Source organism: Phasianus colchicus, chromosome 20, assembly GCF_987193195.1.
Source record: "Phasianus colchicus chromosome 20, bPhaCol1.hap1.1, whole genome shotgun sequence".
NCBI classification, from domain to species: Eukaryota; Metazoa; Chordata; class Aves; order Galliformes; family Phasianidae; genus Phasianus; species Phasianus colchicus.
In genome coordinates this window covers 4,203,033-4,229,529 of record NC_143455.1, presented here as the reverse complement: position 1 = coordinate 4,229,529, position 26,497 = coordinate 4,203,033, and the positions used below count along the sequence as shown (strand labels likewise).

The 26,497-nt window shown below is 48.0% G+C and overlaps 2 long non-coding RNA genes across 9 annotated transcripts in view; one reads left to right on the top strand and one right to left on the bottom strand.

Annotated features, from left to right (window-relative positions):
- Positions 1-26,497, bottom strand: part of LOC149915357 (uncharacterized) — a 92,692-nt gene that overhangs the window by 22,894 nt on the left and 43,301 nt on the right. The gene's annotated exons all lie outside the window — the stretch shown is intronic.
- Positions 10,482-20,936, top strand: LOC116232631 (uncharacterized). 8 transcript variants are annotated; one of them, XR_016459109.1, is made up of 4 exons: positions 10,482-10,616; positions 12,664-12,757; positions 13,753-13,960; positions 15,715-15,866. It is a non-coding gene; the product is annotated as an uncharacterized LOC116232631 (long non-coding RNA). The 8 variants fall into 8 exon arrangements; XR_016459108.1 differs by lacking the exons at positions 13,753-13,960; positions 15,715-15,866 and adding an exon at positions 15,878-16,153 and having other exon boundaries at positions 10,498-10,616; XR_016459111.1 differs by lacking the exon at positions 13,753-13,960 and having other exon boundaries at positions 10,498-10,616.

Sequence of the window (26,497 nt, the reverse complement as noted above, 5' to 3'; positions counted from 1 at the left end):
GGCCACAGGTTCCCAACTTTGACACTCAAGGGAGAGTGAGCAAAGCTTCACGTAAAAAAGCAACGCTGCCATTGTCTGGTGGGTAATTATTGACCGCTGCATCTTGTTATTATGATTTTTTGTGGTTTATTTTTTGCCTGCTGCTCCCTGGGGTTCTGACATTGGCCACAAACAGCACTACAGGGATTGCAGGATCAATCACGGTCACGTTGCTGATCCTCATTTGTAAGGGCACAAACCACAGGGAGCCAAAGGATGCACGGAGCAAAGGAAGGAAGGCAGTGGGTTTTACCAGCAGAGCAGTCTGGCTCCCATATCCCAGGGCTGTTATGGGGAGCTGGTACCAACTTGCAAACCTGGTGGGAGATCCCATCTCTAGATGCCCCATGAGCAGAGCAACCCCCACCACAAGGGGGTCAAATCCTCTGACTCCAACAGCAACGGGAAGCAGAGGCTTGCAGAGCTGTATTGCTTGGGGGCAAAGCTGCTCTAAATTTCCTTGCTAAATCCACCTGGCCACATCCCTCACGGCAGATAACAAATCAGTGCTGTGCCATCCGGCATCTGTGCTCCCACACAGAAGCAAGAAGGGCTCTTTGCACTATTACCCTAACAGCAGCCGGGTGTCAGCTGGCTGCGAGCTGAAGGCTTCCCTGTCTGTGCCACGATATTAAAAGCATATGCAATGAGCCTGCACCTTCTGTTCACACTCTGTCAGTAATCCCGCACAGGCAGGTTTGCTGTTAACCTTCCTAATGGAAAGTCTGTTTGGTGGCTTGCTGGCTCTGCCTCAGCTAAGTATTATCTGCAAAGATGCAGACTGTTGATTTGTGGGCATCTCCTAAAGTGAGCTGCAGAGGCTCAAAGGAAATGGATGCAGCCAGCAGCAGCAGATGATTTTTGCCCAAATACCTTCTTATTTTTTATAAAACATAATAACTACAAGAGCCTTACAAATATGTGTATACACACACACACACACAATATATATATATATATATATATATAATTCCTATAGAAGAAATAACATGCTTTAACTGTTTTGAAGAGAAAGGGAAAAAAGAACCTGACTTAATTACAAAAGTACTTATTTCTCTTTCCCTTTTCTTTCTGTTTCCCCACCCCTGCCCCTCACCCCCCAAAAAATGAGGGTAAAAAGCCCTGCAAATGGCAATATCCAATATTCATTAGTGGCTTGTGAGAGAGTGAGAGAGACACAACTCATTACTGGGTTCTTCACCTTTACCCTTGACAATGGTTATTTACATAATAACCTGACCCTTAGGTTACCCTTCATTAACAAACACATGTGCAAACATAGAAGCAGCTGGCTACAACTCATAAATATATATTGTTAACCTTGGCTTAGAAGACTTACTTTCACTTACTAAAGAAAAAAAAAAGAAGAAAGAAAAGAGAAACTATTTTGCATAGCCATTATGTTGTAGCTGAGAGAATGGCCAGGACTCAGCCCTGTTCTGCTGCTTTCTGGAGCTCATGGTGACCTCAGCTCAACCACATTCATTTGAGCCTATGGATGATACCTTTCCAAACATTCAGCAGGAGGTTCCCTGAGACTTTGGTTCATCCTCAAGGTTGAGTTTTTTCAGTATTTGCTGAATGCCTCAGACACCACCACGAAGATGAGGTGCTACCCAGACCTCAAAGCAAAGAGCTTTCGAGTTAGTCATGGCTGCATACACGTCCACCCAGAGGAGGTCATGCAGAGCATTTTAATAAAATAAATATTTTCATAAAAGTTTTGATCTTTTTTTCCCCTCAAAATAACAGAAGTTGCTGGAAGAACCTCATCTTCCCCATCCTCCAGTAGCCATGGAAGGGGCAGGGCAGGGCAGGGCTGGAGGTGGGTAGGTGCCCCCACCCCCATCTTCCCCCAGGCTTATGATTGCCCCATGTTGGAAGGGTATTGGTTGTCTGAGAGCATTACAGCTCCTTTAGGCTTTTCCAGGTTTTGTCCCCTTCCAGCCCAGATGCTATCTTAGTGGAGTCAGAGTTAGAATAGTAGCATGGGTCTGACATTTGGGAAACAAAGGAATTCCTTAACGGGAACTGTAATGATGATAAGGCGCAATTGAAATAGAATTAGAATCCAGTGTTTGCAGAGTATAAATGTTAATTGTGTTTACTTATCGAAACCCAAAATTAACAACTCATGCTGCAAAACCCTGCAAGAAAGCCAAATTCCGTTCCAGGCAGACTGTATTATCCAGCACAGATCGCTCAGAAGCCCTTTTACCTATTCACTCTGTATTTCCAAACCAATTACTAGCTTACCGATTGCAAAGCAGGCTGACACCTGGGGTTTCAGGCAGGGACTTCCTTCAGTCCCACTACCAATCCAACTATGTTTTAATTTAGTGAAGAGGGAAAGCATATAATTTTTTAGCTCCAGGGAAGCCAGAGGCAATCACAAATATCCCTTGAGCTGAGTCAAGTTCTTCAGTTTAAAGAAGCAGCCCATTCTATTGCAATAATTGGACTTTAGTGTCCCTTTCATTTAAAGAAACAATAGCTGATCTGGAAAGCTGATCGCTTGGACACAGGGCTTTTCACCTCTGGGACCCCAGTCACAGACCTAACTATAATTGGATGAACCCAGAATGGCGAGTGCCTTACTCGCATGGCAGCAATAATAATAATAACAAGAGCAAGCAGACCAGAGACCTTCCTTTTGGGATCTTTTTTGGCATTCATCATATGGACAGTGTTACAAGAAAACAGAGATGGGAGAAACGTGGTGAAGGGGTGAAGGAGATGGGCTGCAGGTGGAGCTTTGGGATAGGGCAAGAGCTGCTATGGCCACTGGCAAAGTGTGATGTGTGAACCCCAACGCATCCAGGCCTGGGTCCCCAGCATAAGAAGGATGTGGAGCTGTTGGTCCAGAGGAGCTAACGAAGATGGGCAGAGGGTTGGAGCACATTAGGATGTACCCCAGTGGGGTGGCCTTGCCTGATGGTCCCCAGCCAACCCTCCTTTCCCCACACGCAGCAAATGTCAGCCCAGAATTAGATAGCCCAGCAGTACTTATAAATCCAAGTTGGAAAATGCCATCATGTATTTTTAATCCGACCGCCTCGTCACCGCATAATAAAACGAAAGGATTGCTGAGTTTGACTGGCATTTGTAAGTAGCATGTGAAAGGGGCTAATAGAGGGAGAAAATTAGCTGCATTTATCATCTTAACTACATTCATATTACACTCACGATCCAATTGTTTAAAAATTGGGCTTTTAGAGCAGGTCCTTTTGAAAGTTTAAGCATTCCAAACAACTGCGATTTATTCTCAGAACAAACATCACCTTAAAAAGATTGATTCTGGTGCTGCTGTGAATGGTGAAAGAAATGGACTTTACCATTCAGGCTCCTGGTAAGTGTGGTCAATGAGCACAGCCCATCACAACACGACAGCTGCCTTACACCTGGTGCTGATCTTTGGAAAAAGTGGAATCAGAACCCATCAGTGCTTGAGAAATACCCACAAAAATATGCCCTCTGAAAAACCCTTCCTTTAACCAAAATTCCAAAATGTTTAAGTTCTGAGGTGCCATTTTCCCAGTACATTTTGGTCTTCTTCTATAATAATTTCACATGATTGAGTAGTGTTGGTGTAACAGAAGTGAGTTTTAATGACATATTTCAATTTAGGATCTATAGTACATATTTTTAAATGGTCAGATCAGCTGTTACCAGCCCTGGCTGAAAACTCATCAGATTCACAGGGATCCCCATTTACAATGCAATGAAAACTTGCCATTGAAGGTAAACATGAAATTCAAGCAGACGAAGGGATGCACCAACACCACCATGGCACAACTGAGAAAAACTCATCTAGAGAAGCAGATCTCTCCAGCAGTACTACATTCCAGCATCCAATAAATGACTGGACAATAACACGAAAAAAATACTCAGGTCTCAATTCACAACACCCACAACATGTGGGTACCAACCCTAGGGAGCCTCTGTCACTGCTCCATTGAACAGCCCTACAGAAAACATCCGCAATAGGAAGCATCCACGTGAGATTTCCACTTCTGGAAGGAGCCCTGCCTGCCATTTCCCCCAACCTGTCCCTGGGGCAGCTTCCTCCCCAATTAGTTTTCATCATTCCTTTTGATCCCACAATGACCTGAGAATTTATTCTGCTGCTGAGATACCTCCTGTGCAGGAGACGGAGGTGGAACTGAAGTTTCCCCTGCCTGCTCACTAATATGAACTCTGGGGAGGTGGGGGTTGGTTTTTTCCAGGAGAGCACACCAATCTGCAATTTCAATCAGCCGTGGACAGTGCACCTTGACACTGCCGGGATGCTCTGGAGCAGGTCAGGGGTGCTGATATAAGAGCCAGGGCTCCATCAGCACAGTGACCTATTGGTGTCTGCGCACTGTGGGGGGGAAAACATCACCAGCATCATGGCAGGGTCACCTCCTGCATGATTGCTGCAATTTGGGAAATACATTACTGCAGGCAAAATCAAAGCCTTCCAGATATCCTGAGACATCCTGAGGTTTTCTGGCCAAGCAGAGATGCTGCAATCTGCCCGTGATGGTGGTAAGGAGCCTTTTGGTTCCCCACGCTCACTGCTGGGGGGCAGCACAGCTTGGCAACATCCCCCTTCACCCCGTCCCAACCATCCCAATCACAGCTCCACATCCATGCTTTGAGGGACCAATGTATTTTCTAATTAAGCCCGCAGCACACACCCGTGCGATAGTGAAGGAGCACAATTAGCCCTGAGTCATCATTTGCATTCATTTCCTGGCTGCAGGATAGAGACGTTGTGCTGGGCACTGCGCTTCGTGGGGCTGCCAGGGAGGAGCTGCTGACCCATGCACTAATTACTCATGTTAACAGCTTAACTAACATGCAAATTCTTGCACTGACTGACAGGTAAACAGCACCCAGGCCTGCCTTGAGCTTTGGGGTGGGTGGCAAAGGGGAGAAAATGAGGGGATGGGTAACATGGGTGTAGGAACTTGTGATGGCTCCAGATCCAAGGTGGTGATGCATTTGCTTGTTTTATGGCTATTCAAGCTGAGCTTCTCCACTGGTATGGACACTGCACCATGGGGATGTTGGAAACCTCATGGGGCACCTGGCCAGGCACTTCTCTGCCACTTCTGCTGTGCCAAATCTGAGCTGCTCCCCTGCAGCATCCCATCCTGCAGGCAAACTACACCACCCCCTGTCCTGCCAAACACACCATCCCTGCTGTCTGCACCCTGTGTTTTGCTGTTCAAGCCATGTGAAAGCAGCAAAGAAAGGAGGCTGGAAAAGGTTCTGAGCAAAAATCTCCAACTTTGCTCACACTGATCCTTGCAGCTGTGCACGACCCCATGCCCACGGCTCTCCCTACCAGCATCCCATGTGCTGTGTCTGGTACTTCTGAACTGGGGCCATCTCTGCTCTGACCAAGGAGACAGAGATGCTCGGTGTGGGGATCATTGCTCCCTGCATCCCATCCTCACGTATTTACGTCTTTTAACATAATATCATGTCACAGCCACCTGCTGGCTGAGGGGACAGGGAAGGGCTGGGGCTGCCCTGCTCACCACAATAGCCATCTTCATCTCCACGTTATTTATTTATTTTGGTGAAAACCTCCGGCGTCAGCGCTCTGCACAGCGCCCGCCCACAGCTCCAAAAAGCGCCTCTATTATTCTCAGGCCATTTGGTAGCGGTTGCCATGGAGATCAAAAGCAAAATGGCATGCAAATCAACACAAGCCCCAGCGTTCAATAACAACGCTAAAAGGGCAGCCAGATAAGACGAGGAAAAAACACTTGAAATGCTTCAACCTGCATTGCTGGCTGTGATTAGATCTAGAAGGCAAGAAAAATACCCTAATGGATTACGGCGAGCAGGGGGAAAGGACATGAAAACACAACTCTGCCACGGCCCGCAGGGTGGTTTCAGCATCACCTCCCCCCCCATGCACACTCATGTCCACATACACATATCGAAGCGGAGCAAATAATGTAGAGTGAATAATTGATGCAGTGATCCCCCCTCTCCTTTTGCTCTTTGCAGAGTGTCCACTAGCAGCCACCACGTCCTGGTGCTCGCTATAGCAGGCAGCAGTGCTGTGCTGGCACCACACATCAGCCCAGCTCTGCCCCAAGTATGTCCCATTCTTTCTTACAGCACTACTTGAGATACTGAAGGCCGCTCTCAGCTCTCCCCAGAGCCCTTCATTCTCCAGGCTGCACAGCCCCAGCCCTCAAGCCTGTCCTCATAGGGGCTGTTTCATCCCTGGGAGCATTCTTGGGGTCCTCCTCTCAACACAGGTCTATATCTCTCCTGTGCTGAGGACTCCACATCGGGATGCAGTGCTCCAGGTGAGCTCTCACAGTGCAGAGCAGAGGGGCAGATCCCCTCCCTGGTTTGCTGGTCACACTGCCTTGGGTGCAGCCCAGGATCTCATTTCACTCTCCGTTTTGTTTTCCTCTTGCTGCTAACAGCAGCACATCAGCCCTGCCTGGAAGACAGAGTTACTCATTTTTCACAGCCCTGCCCACAGCTTCCAGTGCTTCAGAAACATGAATGAGTGCAATATACACCACAGCAGACAACAGTAATACTGCAGACCTCATCTCCAGGCAGCATGCAGTGGTGCCTCGTGCCCAAAGGTCTTTGAGTGAGCCACGTGTATGGTCATTATTCCAAAGGTGTCAAACAGCCTAGCAAAAGCCAACGTCTTTCTGTAAGAGCCAGCTCCTGCCAAATTCCAGGAAGCCCATTCAAAATATTTTGGCCATGTGAATGCACAAGGACCCCAGGTGGTGCTGGATGTGATGGGCTGCAATTTAGCCTGCAAAGAAGGGCCCGATTTCTTCTCCTCAGCCAAAAGCATTCCTGAAAGAAAACGGTGCAAAGGACAGGGAAGGATTAAGGACAAATGAGTCCTGAGGACGGGGGGCTGACATCCAAGTCCTGGGTGCTGCTGTGTGTCAACGTGACACCACCGAATGCATCTGGGGGAGAGCTGTGCCCTGGTTGCCTGCACACATCCATTGGCTCTGGAAACTGAGTTCAACACAGCAAAACTTTCCCTCCATTCTGATATTGGGACATACGTTTTAAAGCTGCCGAAGCTTTTAAGCTTTCATTGTGCTTCCCCTCTGCACTGAAGACTCCCAGCATTGCACTTCCCTCACACCCCACCACAGGACCTCTCTGCCTCTTTGGGGATGTCTGGAAGCTCAGCCCATGCCCCACTCATCACCACCTCTGTATTCCACAGGAGCTAATTGGGATTCGGCTCCTTTTCCTCCCCACCACCGCAGCCCCTTGCTGAAGCACACACCTTCCTAATTACGTTTATTCACAGAAATCAAAAGGAGAGGGAAGCAGTTGAGTAAAGGTCACATTAATAATACAGTCTGGAAGTCGGTGGGTATATATTTTTCATTAAAGACACATTTGACTGAAGGGGACGGTTCGTTTTTGGATTGACAGTGTTTCCCTGGGAGGCCATCAATACAGCCGGGAAGATTTAGCTATTTTTCTTGTCACAGCTCGCTGTCTGCTGGAAATCTGCCTCATGAAGAAATGCCAATGCCTCTGCATGCACTCAGCCTCTTCCATTGCCAAGGAAGGAGGCATTTCTGCTGCATTCATAGCTGGGAAATTCAGGCCAACCTCTGCCTCTGCAACGTCCCCAAGCCCAGCTCCAGCACCCATAGTGGGTATGGTTGGACTAGATGATCTTACAGCTCTTTTCCATCCTCAACAATGCTATGATTCTGTACAGCCAGCACTGTGCTGGATGTCTGCCACCAGGATGAGCACCTGCTGCAGGAGCTCTGGCCAGGAAAGCAGGACACCGTGTGTCCAGTTGCCAGGTCCATGCCCAAACCTTGGGTCTGTCAGCTTTGTTGCCATCTTTGCAATCAACCTAAAACCAGAGGGAACTGAGAGAACCAAGGGGACCTGAGCTGCAAGAGGTCACTCCAGGTCCGTTTCTAAGCACAAGATGGCCATTAGCTGAGATATAAGAACCTAATTATTGGATTTGGGCTGTATTAGGGCTAGATGCTCCCTCACTGTCTGGCATTAAGCATGTTTGAAATAAATATAAATAAAAATAGCTGTCCAGCCCCAGTGTACAGGGAGGGCTGGGGCAGGGGATGTCCCCTTCTCCATATCAGAGCACTCTGAATAGGATGCAGGTCTCTCTCCTCTCCTCTCCTCTCCTCTCCTCTCCTCTCCTCTCCTCTCCTCTCCTCTCCTCTCCTCTCCTCTCCTCTCCTCTCCTCTCCTCTCCTCTCCTCTCCTCTCCTCTCCTCTCCTCTCCTCTCCTCTCCTCTCCTCTCCTCTCCTCTCCTCTCCTCTTCCATTAAGGTATGTAGAATGCTGAGGGAACGGATAACCCAGGCTGCTTTAATGAACCATAGACTCATAGAATATCCCACATTGCAAGGCATCCATAAGGATCATCAAGCTCCTTGTTCCACGTGGACCACACTGTGACAGACAATAGTTGCAATAGTTTCCTGTGTTCTTCGAGGCACCACAAATCCATCAGCTCAAAGGACATAGGGGAAAAATGCATATAGTGTACTAATTTTCAGCTGTATACTAAATATATTTAGTATATTTAATGCATTTTCACATGTAAATTATTGACATAATTAATAAATGTAAAATACTTTTTGATATCTAGGTATGAATAATGAATAAAACGCTGAGAGCATCTCCAGAGGATGAGATTTGTGCTAACACAAAGCAGAAAGCTCTGCCCAGCCTCCCTGTTATTTCATTCCTTGCCATGCCAACTGTGCACCAACCCCAGGTGCAAAGGGTGAAGACACAGGAAGCAGGGTGAGGTTACACAGGTTGGGGCAAACCAGAGCTCAGCACTGAGGTGAAGTTTGCCACCTGCTGTTGCAGAGCAGCAGGGGAGATGTTCCCTTCCCTTGAACAAGGTACAGTAAGGAATGGAGGCAGAACACTCAGGGAGGGGGAACGTTTTGATAAAATCTCACCAACCAAATGGAAAACTGAAATTGAATGAGTTAGGAGGACCAAAGCGTGGGACGTGAGTATAACAGCAGAAGGGCTTTGCCCAGCAGGGTTTGGCACAGCACTGCCCCAGCCCTTGCCCCAGCTCCCTGAGCTCAGTGCTTGTCCCCCAGCACTCCTCACTACTGCCAATGAGATCTGAAGGCCTTTAACAACAGCCATCTCCTCTGCCACAAACTGAGAGCAAATCTCTCAAACAAGATTCACGCCACGAGTTTCACTTCTGCCTTCAAGCTGCAGCTTTCTCAGGCTTCATCAGCATTTCCCATAACGCTTTATGCAAATCCTGCACAGCCCAGCACCACTTTGCAATCTGTGCCTTGCACTGCCTCGGGTGCTTCTGTGCACGGTGCTTGGCATGAAGGTTCTCATACTGAAATTCATGTGGCTCTGTCCCTCACACCCTGCACTGCAGCATGAGAGTCCCAGGTTTGTCACCTTCCTGTGCAGGGTTGCAGGGTGACAGCAGCAGAACCCCGCAGGGATGCAAACAGGGGCAAAGGGAATTGTTTCCCAGTTGCAGAACAGGATGAAGCCACCATCAACTGCTGCATCAGGTGGTGCTGGCAGCTGGGCTGGGGCTGCTGTAGATCTCCCCAAACCCACCCCATGCTTGTGCCACCTTTAAGAAGCAGCTCACCCTCACCCTCAACAAATCTCACTGCGTACAACAGCAATATCAAATTAATTCAATTGGATTAATAACAGTAATTAATTCATGCATATTAGCATAACGCCGTGCATCATAGATGGAGGCTAATAAATGCAATACCGATTTTCTTAATCGACTTCTTCAGCTGCCATGCGTCTTAGTCAGAGGGACTAAGTCTAAGGCCTTCCCCTATTTTCTGTGCACAGCCAAAGAAAACAGAAAAACGCTAAAGAATCCCATTCCTCATCCCTGTCCTTCTGCAACACCAGTGGGCTGTGAGCTCCCAAGGGACCTGGCCAGGTTACGCCCATATAACGGGGATACTGACCTGAAAGCAGGAACAGGAGTGACTGTGGGCACCAACCATGCTAATGATCACATATCTGGGTGTTATTTTCTCCCCTCACAGATGGTTATTAAGAGATGATGCAGGTCTTAAAGCTAGAACCTTTTGCTCCGGGAAAATTACATGTGACACTTTACATACGGATTAGATAATTAATGTATGTCCTGATTTCTTCCACCATAACATAAAAAGGGAGAGAGCAGTGCTGTAATTTCAGATAATTGAAGAGTGATGGAGTTACAGAGCTTCCACCATGCTGGGAGTGCTGCGTGAAAGCACCCTCCCCATCCTCCACACCTCACTGCTCCCTGGGGCCACCAGCACCACGGCTCTGTCACTGCCACTGCCTGGTCCCTAAAGCTGTGATGGGTTTGAGGGTTTGGGGAAGCAGAGGGGCTGGAATGTGCCACTGCCCTATGGGGTCACAGTGCAGCTGTGTTCCGTCACAGGACTGCAGATTGAGGCCACACAGATGCAGCAGAGCAAGACAGATTCCTGTTAGCAGCAAGAGGTATCCAATGCTTGCACCCAACCATAGTTGTAATGAAGCCAAAAGCCAGTGAAGCTGCATAAAAGGTAAACTTTTGTTTCCAGCAAGGCAGTGAGATGTGTTCATTTATTGCAGCCCTTTCTGATCATGGGATTCCCACAAACTCTTCACAAGCTGCTCTAATGTGGGTCCATACGACAAAGGGTAATGGTTGTAATTTTAACAGGGTAGATTTAGGTTAGATATTAGGAAAAAGTCTTTGCTCTGAGGACAGTGAGGCACTGAAAGCGGTTGTATAGAGAAACTGTGGATGCCCCATCCTTGGAAGTGTTCAAGGCCAGGTTGGATAGGGCTTATGGCAATAAGGTTTTGTGGAAGGTATCCCAGCTTATGCATGTAGGGCTGGAACAAGATGATCTTTCAGGTCTCTTCCTACCCAAGCCTATGTAAGAAAAACACGTCAGTGCATGGGCACAGAGCATCATCTGAAATCTGTGCAGGACCCGGTCTTCTGCCTGCTGCCATCAAGCATTAACACCTGGAGCCGAGCCAAACAGACCCCAAATGATGCGTTCCCATTGGTGCAGCATGCTGCATTCAGCCTGAACCCCCAGCATGGTGCTTCCCATTTGCTCAGCACAAGGCCTGCTGTTAGCCTGGTGCAGCCTATTGCAGGCCTGGAGACTTTGGTGGCTTTCCCACAAAGAGAGGGAAAACCCAAGCAAAGACACAGCGCAGTGCACTGTGGGGCTGCAGGGCAGCATCGCTGGGTCAGATCTCCCCTTCCTGTGCAGCTGAGCTGCGCTCCCAGAACAAACAGCAAAACAAAAAGACAGAAAAAAAACACAAAGCCAACCACCACAACAAAACACTCCCACAGCAGAAGAGCTCTCAGGCGTACTCGGCTCATCTGCTGTGACTCGAGCACAAGCTACGGAGAGAAAAGTGCACGTGAATGCTTTCCTCTCCATGCTCTGTGCTATGGCACCGCGCTGCTTTCTGCAGCTTTTGTTGCCCAGTGGGGGCTCCTCCAGCACATCCCAGCCCCTCTGCAGCCCCGCATCTCAGCTATTTTGTGTTTGAGGTATAACCCTTCCTAAGCAGCCGCGTTATTGTTCCTCCTGCCGGCTCTCCCAAGGCTGCAGAGGTCTCGCACGTCTGACCGCGAGGCTGACAGATAAATGCTCGCCTTCAGCTGTGCACTTCCTTGTACCACCTTTGAAATATGTATGCACATGTTATGCAGTGCGGATGCATATCAATGCCATATCTACCTTTGCATATTAAATCATCGCCACATCTTCTCTGGCAGTAAAATATGCAGAGCATATGCTAAGGAAAGAGCTGCCCTCCCCCAGCGCTGCCCACCCCAGGTAGCTCAGCCCCTGTCCTTTGTTCTTCTTCTAGAAAAGCCTTTTTTTTTCTCCTTCCTGCACACTGCTTTTGTGCTTCTGAGGACCTCACTTCACATCTCACAGATCACCAGGGCTGATGCCCTACCTTCTCTCCCCTGTCAGAGAGGGGGGACGATATTGGGGTACCTCAATGGCAAGGCAGCAGCAGTGTGGTGTGGCTTAACCATGTTTCCCCTCATTGCACAGCCCTAGGGAAAATGCAGCTGTGGGTTTCAGATGGCCTAAAGCCTGGCCAACACAATGCCCCATCTCCTGTCGTTAGAGCTGAGCAGTCAGACCTGACCAACCTGAGAGTCAGGTCACAAAACAGGGAGCAGGGTATTTCTGCTGGCCAGTGGGATAAAAGCAAGAAATTGGAATAAATCGTTTGGGGCACCAGCCAAACAGTGAGGTTGGGCATCCCCAAGGACAGGACACAGCTTTTGCACCCTGTCCATAGTAGAGTTCTCCTGGTGCATCAGCAGCAGGTGCACCCCTGCCCCTACAGAGCTTCCTTTGCCTCCTTCTCTCTCAACAAACAAGGCCAAGGTTCCCCATTCTCATCACACTGCCAGTACTTTGCCATCACGCAGCCGAGCTTGCTAATTACTAACCCTTATACTTTCTCATCTGCTGACTCTCCTCTCCTACCCGTAGGTTTCTGTGTTTCTCAGGCATTTCTCTCCAAGCCTTGCTTGCTGTTTCCTCCCCCCACCTTTTGCTCACCCTAATTTTGCAGACTTCGGAAAAGAAGTGAGGAAAGCTGTCACTGTCAGAGCGATCTCTCACAGCACGAGCCCTTCATTTCTCAGCGAGGCGTCAGAAGAAACAAGGTGAGCAAAAAGTGTTTTCTCCCAGGGGGCTGCATCCTCCTGTGGGTACCAACCTGCCCACCCCACAGCAGGATGCAAAGTCCTCCAGGAGCTTTGCAAGCAGACACACAGAGCCTCAAGTCTCACCTCCAGCTCTCCAATGGCACTGTCAGCTCCAGAAAGCAGAGCAGGAGCAAACCTCTGGGATATGCCCTAGCCCTCTGGCTATGACCATCCAACTGATTCTTTATCCACAACAATAATAATGATAAAACACGACCAATTAGGAAAATTAGGGGAGAAGAAAATCTGTGCCCAGTGATCTTGCTATGCCCTCATGGTTCCCATGCTACCCCTTGGCATGGCACAGCCCCCTGTGCCCCAGCTCCGTGACCCCCTGCCCCAGCTCCCCTTGATCGGGGCCCTCGCCCCCCAAAGGACTTGTTTTTTGCCTATTTTTTTAGGGGTGGGATTTTTCATGAGCACTTGTGTTCCTCTCTGTCTTTCCGGATGAATCGTTGCTGTTTTAAGCACACAGCAAAGATTTATGCAGTAATAGATGTGGGGAATAGCTGTGGCTCGGGGGTCTCAGAACAATAATACATAATTCAGAAATTAATACAGGGTAGCAAAGACAATGGGATTTGAAATGAACATTATTGGCCAAAGCAAAAGGAAAACTCCACAGGCTCATCATGCGCAGATGTCTCTGCTATCCACACACCCAATTATAACTTTAGCTCTTACAAAGGGAACTGACTTAAACCGTTAAATCTTTATTATTTTTTTTTCCCCACGGTGGGAGGGGGAGTGGGAGTGCAGATTCCTTAAAGATAGAGAGTTTAAATTAAGCTTTAAAACTGTGACTGAGCAAGATTTAATACTGACAATTAGCCTGGACAAACAGTTAATCGTCCTGCAGGCATAATTTATATATTCTCTGTGCAACAGGGAGAGAATGTCAGCACATCGCACTGCAAATTAGTGCAATAAAAGAATCTCATAACCTCTAACAGCTCGGCTGTCTGACAAAGAGGGATCATTCCTCGGCTCCCTGCACGGTTGCCTGGCCACGCTTCCATCGTGCTGTGCCCCTGCCTGGCCCTGAGCCCTGCCAGGTGCCTGGGATGTGGCTGCAGGTTTGAGGAGAAAATGCTAAAAAAAATAACGAGCGCACTGCAGGATGTGGTGATAAATCAGGTGTGGAATGAGCAGATGCACAAGGTTGGTGGTAAGGATGGGTTTGGGGCTGCACTCTGTGGTCAGACACTGGTTTTCCAAGCTGGGCAGCAACAAGATCCAATGTGGGCTTTATTTTGTATGAAACATGCAATCCAGGTCAATGGCAGTGCAGACATTACAATTTGCCTGATGGTGATTTGAAGAACACTGCCAAAGCTCACATATCTGTGCCAGATTCTGTGATGAGTGACAAAACTCACCCACAACGATCTGCTTTTATTTGGCAGTGACACAGACCAGAGTGCTCCACCACAGACCACTGCTATGTCATAGAATCATAGAGCCATGGAATCACTGGGAATCATTGGGGGACTATCCCTGGTCCCCCACCACATCCTTATCTCCAAACTGGAGGGATGTGGATTTGATGGGTGGACCACTCGATGGATAAGAAACTGGTTGAAAGGCTGCAGACAGAGGGTGGTCATCAATGGCTCCATGTCCAGGTGGAGGCTGGTAACGAGCAGCGTCCCCCAGGGGTCTGTCTTGGGACCGGTGCTCTTTAACATCTTTATCAATGACATCGATGATGGAATCAAGTGCACCCTCAGCAAGTTTGCTGACGACACCAAGCTGAGTGATGCACTCAATTGAGTGGTCGACACGGTTGAAGGACGGGATGCCATTCAGAGGGACCTTGAGAGGCTGGAAAGGTGGGCCCGGGTGAACCTGATGAGGTTCAACACGGCAAAGTGCAGAGTTTTGCACTTGGGCTGGAGGAATCCCAGGCATCCCTACAGACTGGAAGGAGAGGTCCTTGAGAGCAGCCCTGTGGAGAAGGACCTGGGGGTCTTGATGGATAAAAAACTTAACATGAGCCAGCAGTGTGCCCTTGTGGCTTGGAAGGCAAATGGGATCCTGGGCTCCATCAAGAGAGGGGTGGCCAGCAGGGACAGGGAGGTGATTGTTCCCCTCTACTCTGCTCTTGTGAGGCCCCATCTGGAATACTGCGTCCAGGTCTGGAGCCCCCAGTACAAGAAAGACAGGGAGCTGTTGGAGAGGGTCCAGAGTAGGACCACGAAGATGATCAGGGGACTGGAGCACCTCCACTACAAAGACAGGCTGAGGGAGCTGGGCTTGTTCAGCCTGGAGAAAAGAAGGCTGCGGGGTGAATCATTGCAGCCTTTCAGTACATAAAGGGAGCCTACACAGAGGAGGGGAATCAACTCTTTGAAAGGGTAGATATCAGCAGAATGAGGGGAAATGGTTTTAAGTTGAGGGAGGGGAGATTTAGGTTGGATGTTAGGGGGAAATTTTTTACAGAGAGAGTGGTGAGATACTGGAACAGCTGCCCAGAGAGGCTATGGATGCCCCCTCCCTCGAAGTGTTCAAGGCCAGGTTGGATGGGGCCCTGGGCAGCATTAAATGAGGAGGTTGGTGGCCCTGCATGTGGCAGGGGGTTGGAGCTTCATGATCTTTGAGGTCCCTTCCAACCCTGGCCATTCTGTGATTCTGTGATCCAGTCCAACCATCAACCCACCCCCACCATGCCCAATCACCACATCCCTCAACACCACATCCCACAGTTCTTGGACACCCCCAGGGACAGTGACTCTCCCACTCGTGGGCAGCTGTGCCTCTGCATCACTGCTCTTTCCAAGAAGAAATCATTCCTAATATCCAACCTCTCTCTCATTCTTCATCTTCTGATACCCAATCAGAAATTCAGACATATGTTCAATTTTCTCTGTTTGTTCTAATGTTATCACTACAACCTTTATGTTTTATCGTGACAGAAAAGCACACAACATGAAGAGAAGGAGGAAATCTGATCCTGAAAAATATGTTCCATATCCAATATTATTATTTCTACAATATTTCAGTAGATACTTTCGTAATGACTTACAGACCTACACTCCATCTTGACCCACTCTTGAAGGCATCGTCCCATCCCTGCAGGTACCCAAGGCCATGGATGGACCTTGGGCAGCCTGAGCTGGAGGGGAGCAGCCAGCCCACGGCAGGGGATTGGAACTGGATCATCTTTAAAGTCCTTTCCAACCTAACATATTCTATGATTCTATAGTGAAACACCATTGCTGTGACTCCAGTGGAACAGACTAAGTACTTCAGAAATGGCTGCAAATCAGTGGTACACATATTAAAGGCTCTGCAAATTTGTTGAGGAACTTTTACAAGACGGCTGCAGAAAATTAAATTAATTATTAATAGCAACCAGCAATATCTTTTCCCTCCTTGCCTACCAATGCCTTCCAGGAGGCCTGCACTGCCAGACTTTTCTTCTATACAGAATTCTTTTTTGTCACTGAAATGCATTGCCTTTCTGAGCTAAAGGAGCCTGTGGGAGGCTGCTGTATGCAAAGAATTTGTTTTAAGAAAGGCGTGATGTTAGATCCCTCAGAATTAGCTACTAGCCAGTGGGAGACACTGAGATACTGGCAAAAAAAATATCCTCTTATTCAAGTATATTCTTATTTCCTCTGAAATTAAATTTGCATTTCTTTTGGGGTAGGAGAGAAAGGAAGTGGGGAATTAAAGTCCAGAGAAAGCAGCGTAGGGATAAAATACAAAACTCTACTGGGACTTCCAGCTCTTAGCACAGCAGGAAACTCAATACAGATTTACTTAAAATAGGTTAACAAGGCGGTTTGCCATCATCTCCTCTTAGCACTAGAGGACTCTGCTTTCGAAGGACACAATTAAAGGGAAGGAAGAGGAATCAGAGCTCAGCAGCACTCCCAGCACCAGCGCTCCTTTGCCATGCTCACAGTAAAGGACTTTTCTGCTTCATTTCCTCTCTTAAAAAACATGGAGATAAGAGAGCGCAGGGGCAAAGCAGCACAGCCCTGAGCTCCTACATCTGCTCTGACATCCTCCTGCAGAGCTCAGGGCACAGGCTGGATCTGCTTGCTGTGCTCCCAGCAGAACCATGCCAGGAGGCAAAGGGCAAAGACCTCAGACCTCAACGCTGCCTTCAGCACAGCCCGATGTCATATCACCCTGTTCTCTCCCAGTGCATTTGCCAGGGCTGAACAGCAAAAAAGATGCAGCACTGAACACCAGACACTTCCCAGGAAGGGTTTTAAGAGATGCAGACGGTGCAGACTAATTACCTGGCATCAGGATGCATCAGGAGTGAGGAGCCACACAAACGCTGGCTTCCTGCAGATTTATGCTACGTGACATGCTATTCTGTGCAAGACAACGTGTTTGCATAAAATGCTGAGAACACAACAGGTTTCCAATGCTGCTGCTCTAAAGACAGCAATAGCTCACTCCAAAGCACATCCGCACAAACCCAAGTGCGCATACACGCATACATGTGTGTTGGCTCAGCTCTGTCTGTCCTTAAAAGCATGTTGAAATGCATATTTTAAAATGGCATTTAAATGAATTTAAGTGGGGGAATAGAAACAAAAAGCACTTTTCAGGAGGTTCTTTGTATTCCTAATGTCATAAAATCATTTGGGTTGGAAGGGACCCTAAAGGCCGTCTGGTGCCACCCCAGCACTGAGCAGGGACACCCACAGCTCCATCAGTGCTCACAGCCCATCCCTGACCTTGGCTGTCTGCAGGGATGGGGCACCACCGCCTCTCTGGGCAACCTGTGCCACCCCTTTGCTGCCCTTATTATGTTGGCATTGCTTTTATGTTTTATTTTTTGCAACCAAAATGGTAGACTTGCTGTAAGCTTGACCCAAAGCACTTCAGTCTCTGTACTAAGAAATTATTGAAACCAATTTGAGAAAAGGAATTCAGTTTGCTTTTTTACTCAAATCTTGGCCTTCCCCTCAAGCACCAAGAGCTTCACAGGAATACATCGCCCATACAAGAGCTCAACTTCAGCATCTACCCATAGGAACTCTCTTTTTGCTTCCAATGTCAAAACAGCCACTTCCACGCAGAGCTCGTACAATACAACTGAGCACAAGGTGGTTCAGAGAGTTTCCCAACCCACAGTTTGTTGGCTGCTGCATGCCAACAGAAGATGGGTGAACAGCCCTTCCAGTCATAGCAGCTCCATAGCAGAAGGTGGCTGGCTGTGGGGTGTGCAGAGCCCTGGGGTCACAGTGTAGTGCAGATTTCTTTGCTGGAGGCACAAGCAGTGAGTTGCCTGCATGTCCCAATGATGCTGGGGACACCAAGCTGGGACTCAGCCAGGAGCTGCTCTGAGTAACACCAATGCTGGAGCCCACACTGTTGGGTCTGTAACATGCTTGGGCAACCCCACACACAGCAGTTCAGCCTTCTCTTTGCTAAAAATAAGCAGGTCTGGTGCATGAACGGAACAGCAGAACCCAACAGCTCTGCAGCAACCGCCAGCTTCTGGGGGCAGAAGTGGGGAGCAGCTCTGCTCTGCCCTCCAGGCTGCACTGCAGACTGCCTCCAGGTTTGCAGGAGAAGAAAAGACAGGAAGGAAAGCAATCACTGAAAAATATTACTGACAAATTTCACATGAAATTACGGCGTTTTGCAAAGCCTTCTGTGTAAGAACAATCTGAAATGTCAATGCAACAAGCACCGCATTCTCATATTTATGATAATTGTGCATTACTTTGTCTATTGTGACTAGTGTTAACCTACCAAAATATGAAGCAAAGCACTACTTTTTATTTGCTATTTTTTAAAGTAATGGAACCTACCGAACACCGATCAAAACATCTTATCTTCTGGGAGGAATAGTGCCTTCTGCAAGGCATCTGCTGATTTGACACTGCATGAAAGAGAGCAATGGGAGATCATAATAAAAGCATAAAGCAATCAACAGGAACGTTCACAGGATTCCAAAATTTCATTTCTGCTTTTAAAATAGAAATTTCTCAGAATTGAAGTTGCCCGAGGAACTTTGGGGGAAAAAAAAATACTTTCAGCAAGTGGGTAAATTAATGAATAAATAGAAAGACGTTTGGAAATAGCTCAGTTTCTAGTGAGAAGGACGGTTGTAGCTTCAGAGCAACAAGACTTGGAAGATCTCTCAATTCTACTTTGTCGCCATGAAAGACCAACTCCTTTTACAGGTTTGGAAACAGCCCTTTGCTGCTCCTCATGGACCAAAGCTGGCACCCATCCCTCAAAGCACCTGATCAACACCTGCCAGCATGCGGAGCGTGGATGTGGCTCTGCTGATTAAGTCCAGAAGCACAGCCTGGATGTGCAAAGTGGCTTGCACAGAGGCAGAGCCTTTCACACCTAGTCAGCCCGCGTTGTTCCAACAAAATTAGCCCGTAATCACCCGTTTTGGTGAACGAGGTTTCATATTAGTCATTCCCAGAATAGAAGTCAGTGAATGGTCTTTATCCTCTTAACAAGGGTGGCAATCCCTTTATCCTGAAGGGTTCAGCCTGCAGCCCACAAACACACTTTGTGGCATTTATGGATCGCTCTCTCCTTCTAACTTCCAGCTTGGTTTAATGAGCTCCAGGAGTAACTTTTGTAGAAGGACTGAGCTGGTTTAACCACCTTTACTTTTCTTACCATATGCTGTAATTCTGTTCAAATCTAAAACTAAAATCGGTTGTACAAACACTCCCTGCCCTGCTGTTGCTTTACTGCTATTTGACGTATCTGGAAAAGATGCATTTTGGTGGTCCCAAACCACAACACTAAATGGCAGGCAAAGCTGAGGGAAAGGCTGTGCTCATTTACCACCCATTTCATAAAATCATTCATAGAATCATTAAGGTAGGAAAAGACCACTAAGATCATCAAGTCCAACTGACAACCTCTCCCCACCGTGCTCACTAACCATGCCCCATGGTGCCATATCTACCCTTTTTCTTCATTGGTAAATTAAATCTTCTGGAAGGGTTTCTCAATTTTGCTTTGTCTGTGATACAGCATTGGACCCATTTTAGGGCAGCTTCCTTCTTTTGCTCATGTGGCCGTGATCTTTGAGGGGGTGCACACAGATTAATGACAAGGAATTTGTAAGAAAACGTAACAGAGTGGGGTTTTATTGGCCGTGTTTCAGGCTTACTAGAGGTGCCCCTTTAAGAAGTTAGTGCTAACGAGCCAGAAAATCATTGTGATTGAGCCAAGAGTAGCCTCCCGGTTCTGCAGATCCAGAGAGCCAATCTGGGAGTGCCCAAGTGGAAAATGATGTTGTTGGTGGAGGTCAGTGCTTCAGGTCAGTGTTTGCAAGGGCCGCCCGCGACCTCCAGCACTTCCCACAAATCCATCACTGCATTGCAGGGTGCAACCCTTGCGGATTGAAATTGCAGGGAGATGGGCTGGTGATGGCAGGGAACTTTGCACAGCGCTCTGTTGGGATCCTGCTAACTGCTATTAGCCTATCCAGATGCAATGTGCAGCAGAGATCCAACCAACCCCAGCAAATGCACAGGAAAAGGCAAAAAAGATTTTGCATGAAGGGCCCTTTTCCCAACGAGTGCTTCCAAAGGGAGAGCTGGGAACAGAGCCGTCTGCTAACACACAGTGCTGGTCTCTGCACTGCTTTGCTCCACTCTGATTTGCTGCTCATTAGAGCATATCCATCACAGTGTTTTTACTCATTAGTGTTTCACACCCCTCTGAAAATCCGTATTTTGTGCTGGCTGTCTCACTGTTTTGTCTCTTGCGTTTTCCAGACTGAGTTTTCTGCTCGCTGCCCATCTTGTTAGCTCTCCTCTCTATTCCTCCATCTGCCCTGGTTTACAAAGAACCTCTGAACCCAGACACAGCCCCCAGGAAGGAGCAGGGCTGGCGGAAGCACGGTGGCAGTTAGCACAGATGCAACCCAATGAGTGACACAGGAGGAAATGACTTCTGGCTGAAGGATCGATGCCTGTGTGCTGCACTACGGGCAGCTCTGTGAGCTCCACCACCAGCTCCCCAACACATCAAAGGTGCCTTAGGAAAAAAGAAGCAAAGAGAAACTCCTTCCCCAGGCGCAGGAGGCCACGGAACATTTGCATTATTTCTCATCACAAGAAAGGAGGAAGCGTTACAATGAGGACTGAGATACAATAAATTACCTGCTAACTGAAAACAAAAGACCTTCTGCTCCCAATATCTAGCCTTGTTTAATTATAGGTGTCTGGAGCTGGGAAGGCTGCGTGTTGGCTGAGGGGAAGGAGGTGGTAACAGGCAGCTCGCTGCGATCCTGCCTCCAGCCTCCCCATACCTGTGTCTGTTATGTGCACGGAGCATGAAGAAGGGCTCCGGATTACAAAGAGAGACCTCCCCCTCACCTTGTAATTACCAAATTAACACATTCTAATGGGTGAAGTACTCCAGCAGTAGACTATGATTAATGCACAAGTCCAATTAGCTGCAGATTCTTTCCCTCTAATTTTAGCCCACTTAAATAGCATGAGACAATCTGTAATGTCTCTGGGGTGAACCTCCCCTCCGCACAAGCTCCCTCCTCTGCCATTTAATGAAATCTCTGGTGCTTAATGCGAGAGGCAGCTCCACTCTGCCACCACTGGAAACCCTGCTCCAGTATAGGCACAGGCAGGGAAAGCCATCAGAGACAAAGAAGCTGAAAGCCATCAACTGCCACTGGCTCATGTGCCATCACATCAGATGGGAGGCATGGGTGGTGATAGCAAAACCACGTGAGCTTCCTAAGGAGCTGCTCACATCTCCAAACCATGCATCCATCCCAGCAACCAGAACGTTTCTGAAAATGACAGATCAGTCACGAGGGCTTCCAGCCTGGCCCTAGAATTTAAACACAAGTCCATTACTCTAATAGCTCCATAGCTACACCAGTCATTAAGGCACTCGTTTCTGTCATTTCTTTAACAAAAATACTTGGTTACACTTACGTTGAAAGAGAAGCTGGACAAATTCCACAAAAATACCCTTTTTTGAGTCCCCATTGTAACTGGCCCCATAGTGATTCCCTTGTTTGGTACTGAAAGATCCAATGGAGAGAGCATGTTAGATTCCCCCTCCCCTCAGTGCCCACCTCTCATCCTATCACTGTTATGTGGGAGCAGAGGCTGTCCCCCACCTCACCACCACCTCCTGTCAGAGAGATGTGGAGAGAAATAAGGTCTCCCCTGAGCCTCCTCTTCTCCTGACCGACCCATCCCATTCCCTCTGCCACTCCCCATAGGATTTGTGCCCCAGACCCCTCACAGCTCCCTGCCCATCTCTGGACACACTCCAGGGCCTCAATGCCTTTCTTCTAGTGAGGGGTCCAACACTGAACACAGCACTTGAGGTGCAGAGCACAGAGGTACAGTCACCTCCTGCTCTGCTCACTGCACTGTTTCTGATACAAGCCAGAACAACCCTCTTTTATTTTTCTTTTCTTTTTTGCTATCACTTTCTTTTTGTAAGATGTAAAGAAACGTAGCAAAGCTTTCTAAGCAGGAGATGTTGTGTACAAAATATTAATGCTGCTTATCCCTAAATTGATATTTCTTTGAAGACTTCTAATAAAGCCCAGTTCCTCCAGAGCCCTAACCATGACAAACGTCAATAAACGTTATGAGTCCCTGAGGCTGAATTTTAAAGGAGCATTAAAGATTAAAGAATGCACAGGTCAATTACTGAAACAAGCAAATGACTTTAGGAGTAATTACATATAATTTTGCCTTGTTTATTTTGCATTAGTTATAAGTGTCCATAATCCCATGTCCCCCCCCGGGGTCTCTTATGGTTTGGGTTGAAAAATTCCTTCATCTCATTTGATTTTATGCACAGTTGCTAAGGCCAAAAAGTGGCTTTAGAAATGATGTTATGGTATGTCCTAGATAGATACCTCCAGTACCTCATGGATGTGGTTTGTATTTGTGTGTCTGCTTGCTCACCTATATCTCTCTTGGCACAACTCATCCTGATGCACATCTCTTTACCTATGGGAATGGCCAACCATGCCCAACCATTGGCCAAACCAAGGAGAACACCAAGCCCAGATCCAGCACAGTGATTCTGGAGGGGCAGGCACTGCCAAACAGGGCCAGAAGGGCTCGTGTTGGGCTTCTTCCCACTCCTCATTTCTTTGTGTTCTCACATGGTACGAGATGAGCAGACTATTTACATACCCCTTATGAAGTGCATTTGATGTTCAGGGCAGACTCAGCATCTCTCATGTGGCTGTTCTGCCTCTAATGTCATTTTATAGCGTGCCTGCTTATAACAAGGGTAATAAAATAAAGTTTGGGGCGGGGGGCTGAAGAACACATTATGCAGGAATGCGGACCTCTCTGCAGCCAGCAGTGAGAAGAAGCTCAGTAATGGACATGTCATAATCTTTCTGTGCCAGTTAATATACGTCCAGCCTTACACTGATGTTTTATTGCACTCCACACATTCAGCAGAAGCCCATTTCTTTTAAGTGATTTTGATAAGCTGATTGATGCAGCGCCTGTTTTTCTCATATGTGTGTGTTTGTAAGAACCCGTCTGCCTGATGCCATGGGCTTCTATCTAATAAAGGACCTATAATGTACTTATTTTCCTCGACCATGACTTTCCTCCACTTTCCCCTGCAATTTACTACTTTAGAGAAATTTAATCTGCTGCTGAAATTCACTGTATTATTAATGGAGAGTCGGTGCACAGCCTCACCGTAATTAAACTACACACCAAGAAAAAAAAATCTCAACCCACCCAACGTTCAGAGAGCACCAAGGGTCTGCAGCCAAGAAATGCAAAGCTGGGTGGAACAGCTCTGTCCCTGAAGTGCTGACACACGTACCAGCCTTGCGAACCCAAAAAAAGGTCTGAAATTACCAGGAAAAAAAAATACATACATATATATATATATATATATATAAATAATAAGATCCTCTCCTGCCTCATTTGGTGCCACTTGCGAGGCAACCTCCGTGCACCTCAAAAATTGGAAGGGTGAAAGTAGCATCTCCCAAGTGAAACTAGATAGAGCTTGGCAGCAACAGAGCCAGCCATGCATCCTTCTCAGGAGCACAAACATTCTCCTGAATGCTCAGAGAACACTGAAACAATGCCAAAACATGGCACCAAACTCAAGCAGGTGAAAGCTGAAAGGGTTACTGCTATAAATGGCCAGTTGTCTCAATTTGGGTTGACAAAGGAAGATGTTGCATCTCTGAAAGCAGCCTCCTGGCTGTGGAGTGGCTTCCTCTCCCTATTTATTCACCAGGCTCCATCCCTGTGCTTCTCTCACTCATTGGGAAGATTTTGTAGAGTGTATTTGTGCGGGATGATTGACTACAGGGAGTCTTTGTTGTACTATCTGCTGTAATTATTTTAATTCAAACACATTCCCTTATAGGACTGACATCATAAACGCTGTTTTCTATAACAAATAGCTGTCAAGGCTGTCAAGCAGATCTGCTTACTGTTTTATATCATTACGATATTTAATTTCAACTCGGTGTTCTTTGTCAAATGTTCTCAAGATTTCCTTTCCCTGGGAGCAGCTCAGGCAGACGCCTTCAGTTTCCAGCAGCTCACGTTGGAGGCTGAGGTCAGGGAGAGATGGAAGGAACTCACTGCAGGGCACACATATCCCAGTGGGAACCCGGGGCCATTCCCAACTTCCCAAGGCCAGGTTGGATGGGCAGCCTGGTCTGGTGCCTGATGGAGTGGTTGACATCCCTGCCTATGGCTGAGGCTTGGAATGGGATGGTCTTTGAGATCCCTTCCAAACCAAACCACTCTAGGATTCTGAAATCCCTGCAGCACGTTGCCATGTGAATGGGTGTTATTAACTGCCAGGCTGCCTTGGTTTTGCGACATGTTCAGACTCAACCCTTCTTAGCAATAAGATCACTGAGAAGCCTGTCTTTTATCGGGCTTTAAAAAGGACCAGGAACTGATGGAAACAGGCAGCACTTAATTCCCAGCTCCTTCCTATGTTTCTCATTTATCTGACTTCCAGCCTTCCTCATTCAATGAAAAGCCATGGTTCAGAAACAAACACTTCAACATCCCCAAAGCAGAAAGGCTGGAGCACCATCACAACTGAATTTGGAGGGCATATGAAGGCTTTGCCTTAGAGTGCAGCGTGTTTTGCTCAGAAAAAGGCAATTTCCCATCTCTTTCTCCTGTCTGCTCTCTTTCCTGACCCAGAGGCCTGGAAAACACACTGCTAGGAGCCCCCCAGACGCCATTCCCCTGCTCCTCCTATGGGGCAGAGCCCCAGTGGCAGCGAGCCATGGGACACACAGGGACCCCACATCCATCAAAAGGCTGAGGTGAGCCACATTCTCACCCTGCCCTGCACTAAGAATGGGAATTTGAGGCAGCAGGGAAGGGAATAAGGAAGAGGAAAATAACCTCCAAAAGGAGAAATGTAGCAGCATTCTCCTGGTGCGCTGCACCAGCACAGACAGAGATGGTGCTGCTCCTCCTCCCCTCTCCCCCATCCTCTGTGCCTGACATGCTCTGCTCTACAATACTGTAACCTTGCTTTCCAGCACAAAAAAATGCTATAACCATCAATAAATTTTACTGACTTTCCAGTGACCTTCACGAGGATGGGAAGAGCCACATCTCCTACCAAAGATGGAGCTGTAAATATTTTATCTGTGCAGTAAACACAGCGCCGACAGCAGCAGCTCACTCATGTCCCAGGGATGGCTCTGTGAGCATCATCACAGCGCTGTGCTGGAGATTTATCTGCTGCTTTGGGACGAGCCTGGCCACGGAGGCAGAGCACCTTGAAGAAGCTGTCTTATTCTATGCAGCTTCATGTCACCGAGCAGGGGCTGTCACCTGGTCACAGAGCCATTCCCAGCCCTGCAGGACAGGCACAAGATCTGGTACCCCACTGCAGAGGATGGGGTTTGGTGGCATGGAGATGTTCCCCAGATGCTGTAGTTTATGGCACCCGGTGATTGGCTTCCTCAAAGCCCAAGAATTGTTGAAAGTGAGGAGGACAGCAGCAAGCCTATCCCTGACTGACCTCCCTGCAAAGGTGAGGGGCATCTCACAGGGTCAACCCAGCTCTATGACTTCAGAGAGGGCTCAGGGTTTCATCCCGTCCTGGGAAATAGGGCTTCGTAGGGCTTTACCACCTCTCTGAAGGTGGCGCTCGAGCAGAGAAGTGCTGAGAGCACAGGACCCCTGAGGGATCCCAAATTCCCTCTGTTCCTTCGCTTTTCCCCACCACCACTCTGTGACCCAAAGCTCTCTCACCAACCATCCCACACGCATGCACCAACCCCGCCACAATGTTGTTCCATAATATTCCTCAAGGCAAAAACACATCTCCCAGACAATCCCCAAGGATACACCCCTTTGTTTTCCAGCGCCTGCTGCCAGGAAATTCTCACGTGAAATGCCTGCTGCAATAATTGCACTCAGAACCAGCAAACCTCCCAGGGCGCAGCCAAACAGCCTGCACAGCTTCTCCAGCTCCATCACCCACTGCCAGGCTGGGAGCACTGGGAAGCATCTCGAGGGATGCTGGGGAAGAGGGGCTGCCCCCACCTCCTGTCTTCAGATGTCCTTCCTTATTTTGCTGGCTGCTCCTTAGTATCCCGGCTTGCCCTGGCATGGCCCTGATGTTTGGGATCATTCTTCCCATCTACCCTGGGGAAAGATCTCAGCTCTCCCTATTAAATACGCCTCCAGCAGCATCAGAGATCAGGGCCAGCCCAATCTTCCACCTCAT